The sequence below is a fragment of the Trachemys scripta genome, chromosome 1 (assembly GCF_013100865.1).
Source record: "Trachemys scripta elegans isolate TJP31775 chromosome 1, CAS_Tse_1.0, whole genome shotgun sequence".
NCBI lineage: Eukaryota > Metazoa > Chordata > Testudines > Emydidae > Trachemys > Trachemys scripta.
In genome coordinates, this window is record NC_048298.1 from 82549952 (window position 1) to 82558950 (window position 8999).

Consider the following 8999-nt stretch of genomic DNA (forward strand, 5'->3'; position numbering starts at 1 on the left):
CAGACCTTTTCTCCAGTTTCCTTGGCCACTTTGAGGAAGAATTTTTGGAAAAATTCACCATGAAACCAATGATATAACTGAGGTATTTTGATGATATTTTCATGCTCTGGACAGATGACCTAATCTCCCTCATAGATTTTCACCACAATAACCACTGCCCATCCCTCGAACACTCAGATACCAGTGTGAGACCTCATTCATCACTCTCATATAATTAGGATATGTTTTGCACAAAGTATGCCTTGTGAGGTATCAGTCTAAAAGTCTTGATCTGCTAGACTTTAATATCTTGAAGTTTGGCTAGGTATGTGTTACGGAAACATATTGTGAGATTGAAAACACCCACAAGCAGCCTTTCACGTACAACAGTAAAAAGACCAAACAATGTTAATGGCTTATTGAGGAAAGGCACACAAGCACAAGGATTACCCCAGGACCTGTGTACAATAGAAACCTCTCAGAGATAGCACTACACAATGGGAACTGTTTAACCCAGGTCACAGCAAAAGAGCTTTCCAGCAAGTGGGAAGAAGATATAAAAGGGGGAAATGACATCAAGATGGGACCTCACTCTCCCTACAACAACACACCTGGAAACACCTGAGAAACAAAGACTGAACTGGAGAAAGTGATAGTCCCAGGCTAAAGAGATTTATAGTCTGTGTATGAAAACCTGGGAAACCCAAACTGCAAAGCAAAGGCAGCTTGTGTCTTATGAAGCTGCCGCCCTGTTTATCATTGGTGAGAATTTGCTAATTCATATCCTACCTATCTAGTATGTTGAGCTCAGTTTGCGTTTTTGTTTATTTACTAGGTAATCTGCTTTGATCTGTTTGCTATAACTTATAATCACTTAGTTAAAATCTATCCATTTTTCCAGGGCCCCCCAATTGGCTGGGCCCCATTGGGCCAGTGGCTAATTAACTACTGCTCCTTGTATATAGTAAGAAAATGGCATTGTCTGCCAAATGACTGCTCTGAGAAGGTAGGTGTACTATATGCTATATGGCAGGGATCGGCAACGTTTGGCACGTGGCTCGCCAGGGTAAGCACCCTGGTGGACCGGGCCAGTTTTATTTACCTGCTGACGCAGCAGGTTCGACCGATTGCGTCCCCCACTGGCCGCGGTTCGCTGTCCCGGGCAAATGGGGGTGGCGGGAAGCCGCCAGTCAGCACATTGCTCGCCCGCGCCGCTTCCTGCCGCCCCCATTGGCCCGGGACGGCAAACCGCGGCCAGTGGGGGCCGTGATCGGTCAAACCTGCCACGTCAGCAGGTAAATAAAACTGACCTGGCCCGCCAGGGTGCTTACCCTGGCGAGCCGTGTGCCAAACGTTGCCGACCCCTGCTATATGGTCACAGCTTTCAACGAGTTAGGTTGGGTGGGATAACCTAACCCAGCTAACCTTTGGCTTTGCTCTGGCACTAGTGAGTTACATGATCAAATTAATTTTGCTCTTTACCCTAGTGACAGATTGGAAGGGGAAAAAATGAAACCATGGTTCTCTGTTCAGAGTCTGTCAGTACTCCCATACTCTGTTCTAGTAGTATAAGAAAGGTTGATTTTTTTTTTAATTGAATGACCAATTGGTACAAGCATTTACCTTGACTACATGCACAAAGCTGGCATTTCTGTGTATATTTAGCAGGATTTCATAAATACGTCTGGTAATTATGTGTGAACTTGGCCCTTTATGTGTCAAACTTTCTATTTGCATGTACAAATACCTAATTTGTGTATAAAAACCACACAGAGATGTCCATTTTTGAAAAATAAATTGATACTATTAGGTTTGAGAGTCAACACCCCATTGGGATGTATCAGGGCAGGGTTTTTTTTAGAGCTATTGTTCCTGACTGTCCTATGCACTTAGAGAGCTCTGCACTGGTGGATATGAGGAAGGGTTATTTTACAACTTTAAAGGCTGCAAATTTTTACATTAAATTTTGCTAAAACTGAAAGAACTCTCTCAGCAGTGTTGGTTCTTTGCACTACTGAGAACAAGCTCACCTTGCCTTTTGTCTTTACTGTTGTATGTTAGGATTTAGACAATAAGCTGTGAGGAGCTGGCATTTTTTAAGTTGTCGCCCTCAGAGATCTTTAACAGAGACTTTGATCCCCAAACTTATATATTTGTTTTAGATGATGAAAGGCCAGAATTTTACTTTTATGTTTCAGTAATAAATTAGGATCCCTCTGAACTGTTTAAAATAGCAATTCTTATTAATTGTAGGTGAAGGTTTAAAGGGGGTTTAAATAAGGGAAGCTAAACTGATTACTTTAGTGATGGCTCTGACTGCATATTCCTTTTTTTCATTTTCTTTTTTCCAATTTTCATTTCTTGTCTCATGACAGTCCTCTCTTTGATAGCATCATTTCTGACCTCTTCCCAAGGGTTGTCTTACCAACTCCTAACCATGGCATCCTGGATGTATCCATTAGGGAAATCATGCAGAAAATGAATCTGTAGGCTGTTCTCTGGTACATCAAGAAGATAATACAAGTCAGGCCACTTCTCTTCTAATTCTTTACAGCCTGAGTATGTAAACTGAGTTATTTGGTTTAAAAGTAATATAAAAGAACTTGAAACCATCCTAATATATTAATATTTGAAATGCATATGTAGCTTTTCTTATAGTGGTAGAATTGCTATTCTGTACCGTTTAAACAACTTGATAAACACTTCTGGTGTAAAATCTTTACAAATGAAAATGGTTTACCTCTGGAGGAAAAGAAAACTCCCTGTTTAGGTTTTCTTTATTTAGGGAAACTGTGATCTTGCTCTTTAGAAGAACTGCTTCCATTTTGTATGATTTATTGCATTTCTTAACTTTTAGATTCATACCATAACTCCTTAGACTAAATTTCTACAAAGCCCTCCCTTTTGGGGGAAAATTTAAATCTTGTCTTTTTAGAGAGGAAAAAAATTAGAATATGCACAGCTACTACTTTTATGGGGAAATGAGCGATCCCTCTGGGTTAAATATTTCATCATTATTATATAAATGCAATTTTTTTTACAAGAGCTACAAAATCATGCTAGTTCGGCATGGCTTTATGTTGGTAGGAAGCCCTCTAGGGGGTAAAACCTCTGCTTTGAAGGTACTTGCTGGGGTTCTTGAACAGCTGGAAGCAAAAGGTCTAATGGATGAACATAGAGTGGAATATGTTTTCATCAGGCCGAAAGCTATCACTATGGGACAGCTGTATGGTGGATTTGATCCAGTTTCACATGAATGGAATGATGGTAGGTGTTTCAGAAAGCAGAACAGAGCTCCTGTAGTGAAAACTACTAACCGTTTTAATTATATTTTCGTGATTAGCCTATTTTGTAGTGCAATTTTCCAGAAGGGCTTGCCATTTGATTTCCAAGACACAGGAGATTTGTTTGGGTGTTGTTTTGTTTAATTAATTAACAGCTGGTGATTTTTTTTCATTGTAAAATTAACTTAATTTGTTTAAACCCACTTTTGAATTTGATAGCTAAATGGTAAGAGGACAAATTTCACATAGACTATTTTTAATGTGGCTAAGTGGACTAAAAATAGAGTGACTGGTTCAGACAAACTTCTAACTATTGCTCGCTTTGGGTTAGGAGAGTAGTCATGAAAGTATCTTTGCAGTGCAGGAATACAAATAATAAAAGTGATGAGATAGCCAATTATGGAAAATCCTGTTCTGATTTACAGCCTCTGCAGCCTCATGGAAGTAAGGGCGTTGCCTCCTGTCAAGGCTGATTCCTCACTCTGGCACTTCGAGTGCAGAAGGTGGGGGCCCGCAAGGATTTAAAAAATTAATACTGGCCACTCCAGGCTTGTATTAAACTCCCAAGGTTACAGCTTCTCTCTGACCTCGGATGGGTAGATGCTGCCACCACCCCACATTTCGGAACCCAAGAAAGCGCACTTGGGAATTTCTTCCTGTGGGATACCCTCAAGCCCTTTCATCCCCCCTCTGGGGAAGAGCTGAGAAAGAGAACAAAGGAAATGAGCTGTTGCCCCCAGCTAATTAAGCAGTGTATGCACAAACCTCTTAGGACGCCAAAAATCCAATTCTGTTCTTAAAAAAGGTAAATTTTATTAAAAACAAAAAGAAAGGAAATACATCTGGAACTTAGGCTTTTGCTAGATTTAAAAAACCCACTTACAAAAATTAAACATCAAGAATAACCTTCTTGAGGTCCAGCTTAAAGGCTACAAGCAAAACAAAAGCATTTGGGGTTAGCACAGAGGAGTCCAGAAGCCAATAAGAAATAAACAGAAATAAACCCAGTCGCGTCTTTTTAGACATTTTCTGATTTATGAGTAGGTTTTAGGTATGATTTGATGATTTCCATACCTGACAAAAAGATTTTTACAGCATAGTCCCTGTCCTGTCTCTGCTCTGTCCCTTCTGTCCAGAGAACAACAGAACAGACAAAGAGAAGTTTTTTTTCCCAATTTTAAAAAGTTCTAGCCCTCCGATTGGCTCTTTTGGTCAGGTGCCAACTCCCTTTTACCTGTGGGCTTAGAGAACAGCTATTAAGAGGGATTTTATAGCTAACTGGCTGGCTGGGCATCCATAAAAGGGAGCTCCCCTCCCCACCCCTTCATTTATCAAACCTGCATTGAAAATCAGGGCAGAATTTGGCCACTGGATTGAGATTGAAATTTAAATCCAGCTTTTTACAGTTTTTAGATATTGAGAGGGGAAACTTATTAACTCAATCATTTAAAGAATATACATGCTTCTTTCCTGTAATACCCAATTCATTGCAGTGCTAGAAAGAGGATGTATCATAAGAAGATTGTTTTGTACTATAGTTTAATCTATTTCTAAACCCAACCAGTCACAAACAGCATGAGGAGGAAGCGTCCAGAGAGGATGGGAAATGAATATCAGGAAGCAAAGACATTTAACAAACAAGAATTTCCAAAATGAAAACAAACATGTGGCTTGAATCAGCAGTGCACAGTCATGAATGTGCTCATTTTCATAATGCCCTAGAAGCAAATATGCCATATGAGAGAGAAGCATAGTATATGACACAATGGCAAAGGCAAGACAAAAAGCTCCCTTCATACAAACTGGATCCAGAAGTGTAAGACAACATTCAATAATTAAGTTACAACATTAAAATATACAGTGGTGGCACAGAAAGAGAGAGGCAAATTAATAAACCAGGGCCAGGGAGAGTGACTGTATTGTTAGCAGTGTTTTGCAATGATATGACGAGACTGTCAGACGGATTGAGGAAGACTGTTGCAGGTAGTAAGAGTTTGGGAGGGGAAAGTCTTTTAATGAGAATAACAGGATTTTCCAAAGAAACAGAGAGAGGGAGGCAGTGCTAGGTTAGTGGAGAGAGGAAAGCAGAGAGACAGAAAAGTAATTGCACAATTAACGTGTGGTAATTTGGTGCTACATCCGTCTCTTCATCAGTGAAGGTCTCAGTCATACTTTTGTAGAGATAGCTGTTGAGGCTCTCAGTATTTTCCCTAGCAACGTATTGCCCTCACATAAGGAAGTGTAGATAATAACTGAAAACTGTCCCAGTCATGCAGGCAGAAAGACAAGATGTGAGAGGATGTGGTTTAAATAGGTTGCAACTTTATTAACTTAACTCATCTGGGAACTATCCAGCAATAACCCATTCAGTGCAGGTCATCTCTCCTTCCCTAATCTGCTCATTTGGCAGAGGGCGGCTGTCAGCCTGCCATCCCTGGGGCCCCATTGCCCTCCCCAGGGCGGCTCCAGGCACCAGCGCAACATGCACGTGCCTGGGGCGACAAGCCGCGGGGGGCAGCGTGCCGTTCACCATGAGGGCAGTAATCAGGTGGCCTTCGACGGCATGCCTGCGGGAGGTCCGCCAGTCCCACGGCTTCGGCGGCAATTCAGCGGCGGATACGCCGAAGGTGCAGCACCGGCAGATCACCTGCAGGCATGCTGCCGAAGGCCGCCTGACTTCCGTGCTTGGGGCGGCAAAAAACATAGAGCCACCCCTGGCTCTCCCCTAGTATGAGGGTTAAGGGGCTAGGGAAAGAGGGTTGTATCCTCACTGTACCAGACATAAGGAGCCCAACCATGATCCCCACTTTCCTTAGGAGATGCTTTCTCCTAAGTCCACTCCCAATTCCAGTTTATCAGGGACTCAGAGCCCTGTGGAACAAGTATCTGCACTGGACTCCTACCAAATTGTGACAATTTGAACTGCACCTCCTGACCTATCCACTGCATCCTGGGGCTGCTATGAGGAAGGCAAGAAAACCCACCCAGTCTGTCAGTGAGGGAAAAATTCCTTCCCACGCCCTAAAAAGGTAACTAGTGCAACAGCAGAACAAAAATCTCAGGGGTGGGAACAGTTGATCTGGGCATGCAGTGGTGTCTCACTGCAGGCAAAAGGCTTATATGACCTCCCCTTGTGTGAGTAGGAGCCAATGGACTTCTGCTGAGCCCTCCTCCAACCAGCCAATCTGCTCGGCCAATGCCAGCCCCACTCCCAGCTGCTCCTCCCTCAACCACAAGGGAGCTGGCTTTTAGAAAAGGGGGAGGAGGAAGAAAGATGAAAGAAGAGAACCCCTTCAATGGGCCACAACCCTTTTCCTCCTGCTAGGCCAGACAAAGACTCCACACCTTTGAGGCTGTATAGATGCATTTGTACTCCCTTTGGACAGTTGGTTCCACTCATGGCCCTACCACACACCCTACATCTGTGTTCACAATAATCATCTGATATATGCCGGTCAATTTGTTCATTAGTGTAACAGGTGTGGCTATCGATAGAGATGTGTTGCCTGATCTGTGGATTTCTTATCAAGCATAATGCAAACTACACTGAAATGGACTGGGCAACAGAATGCCATGGGTGGGTGGCAGGGGAGCAAAGAGAATAACAAATCAGAAAAACAGATAAAATAAAGATCAAAAAGGAGACGGTGTGATCAATTTTTGATTGTTTAACTTTAATGGGACTACTTGGAGCGCATAAAGTTTAGTAAGCGCTTAAGTCTTATTGGGATATTTTTGTTTACGCAGGTGCTCATCTTGCCATACATACATTTTAATTTATTTAATGAAATTGACAATACTGGATTTCATAGCACAGGAAGGTAAAACCTAGGGACTGGTACCAGTTGAGTCAGGTTGTAGCTTTCCTGAGTATTTTAGGATAGAACAAATGTAAAGAATATCTTACTGAAAATACTTTACATATTAAAAAACAAGCCGGGGGGGGGGAAGGGAAGAACATAAAAGGATGCAAAAATCTATAAAAACATTCACCAACAGATGAACTGTTGTTTTGCTAACTTGACTTTTTCCTATGTGTGAAATGTTTTAGATCAGATATCAGGTTTTGCTTTAGGAAAGTGGTAAAATTAAATTACACATGCTATGTTGATGGTAAAAGTTAATAGAAATTTTAATGAAAGTGCAAACTACATAGGGTTTGAACTCAATATCCTTGAAATATAAGGACTTTATCCCCCCTGGCGACACAGCTTTTGGTAACATCCAAAAACATGAAATGTGGTTTTTCAAGGGATCAGAAAGAGCAGAGTTAATACTCTACATGAAATGTTCCTTCTTATTAAAAAAATTGCATTAATTAAATGCAATTAAATTAAATTAAGAGTTGAAAATGTAGTGATCCAGTTATTATTATTTTTCATAGTGGGGACTACATTTTAGTAGAACAATCATCTCCTCTTCAAACCTCCCGGTTATGATTGCACAACATCCCTGGAGCAACTGCAATAAATGTGTACATAGAAAAGTATTATTAGGTAAGTATTTACATATTTTAATACACTAAGATTTTTATGTCTTCTGTCACTGTCACACGTTGGGGCTCTATAAAATAATAAATTGTGCATCTTTAATGAAGGATCAAATGGTGTCTGCAATATGTTCCGTATTCCGCATATTTGCAGCCACAAAATATTGAAGTGGCTGCTTCCGTGAGCTGCTAAGAGCAAAAAGCAGGGGAACAGGGCAAGGTGTGTGGGCACAAATCTTGTCCCCTCCCTCAGCAGAATCATCATGGGGGAAATCTGTGGAGCAGAACCTCAGCTGGTGCAATTGTGTAACTTCAATTGTGTAGCTGGCAGACCTTTGCCTGAGACCAAATCTATGTTTCCCACCTGCTATGCAGAAATAATCCCCGCTGGAGACAATTTGGACCTATAGGTCCGTATATCCTGAAATACAGTTTGGACATATGGCTCAGTTGCCTGCAGCTAAAATATCAAAATAGAATTGTATTATGTCTCATTTAGATGACAGAGATACTGTTAACATGTTGCAAGAATAATAGCTTAGTACCGTGTAGAAGCAGACAGGAGATGTTTCTTCTTATGTTCTATTCATAGCTTTTTTTATTTAAATTTAAAAATACACTTTTCAAACTCAATTCTGCCAATCTATGCAGGATGGCTACACTTCAAGGACTATTTATTTATGTAGATCTATTAAAGCCCTGATCTGTGAAGCATTTAAGTCCTATAGGCTCCAATGGTACGCAAGCATACACTTAAAATTAAGCACGTGTTTAAATGCTTTGATGAATAGGAAGAACAGGAGTACTTGTGGCACCTTAGAGACTAACAAATTTATTAGAGCATAAGCTTTCGTGGACTACAGCCCACTGCATCCGAAGAAGTGGGCTGTAGTCCACGAAAGCTTATGCTCTAATAAATTTGTTAGTCTCTAAGGTGCCACAAGTACTCCTGTTCTTCCTATTCATCAAAGCATTTAAACACGTGCTTAATTTTAAGTGTATGCTTGCGTACCATTGGAGCCTATAGGACTTAAATGCTTCACAGATCAGGGCTTTAATAGATCTATATAAATAAATAGTCCTTGAAGTGTAGCCATCCTGCATAGATTGGCAGAATTGAGTTTGAAAAGTGTATTTTTAAATTTAAATAAAAAAAGCTATGAATAGAACATAAGAAGAAACATCTCCTGTCTGCTTCTACACGGTACTAAGCTATTATTCTTGCAACATGTTAACAGTATCTCTGT

At 40.9% G+C, this 8999-nt stretch overlaps 1 pseudogene; it reads left to right on the forward strand.

The window, feature by feature from the left end:
- The first annotated feature begins 2337 nt into the window (after positions 1-2337).
- LOC117879938 overlaps positions 2338-8999 on the forward strand; it is a 46807-nt pseudogene continuing 40145 nt past the window's right edge.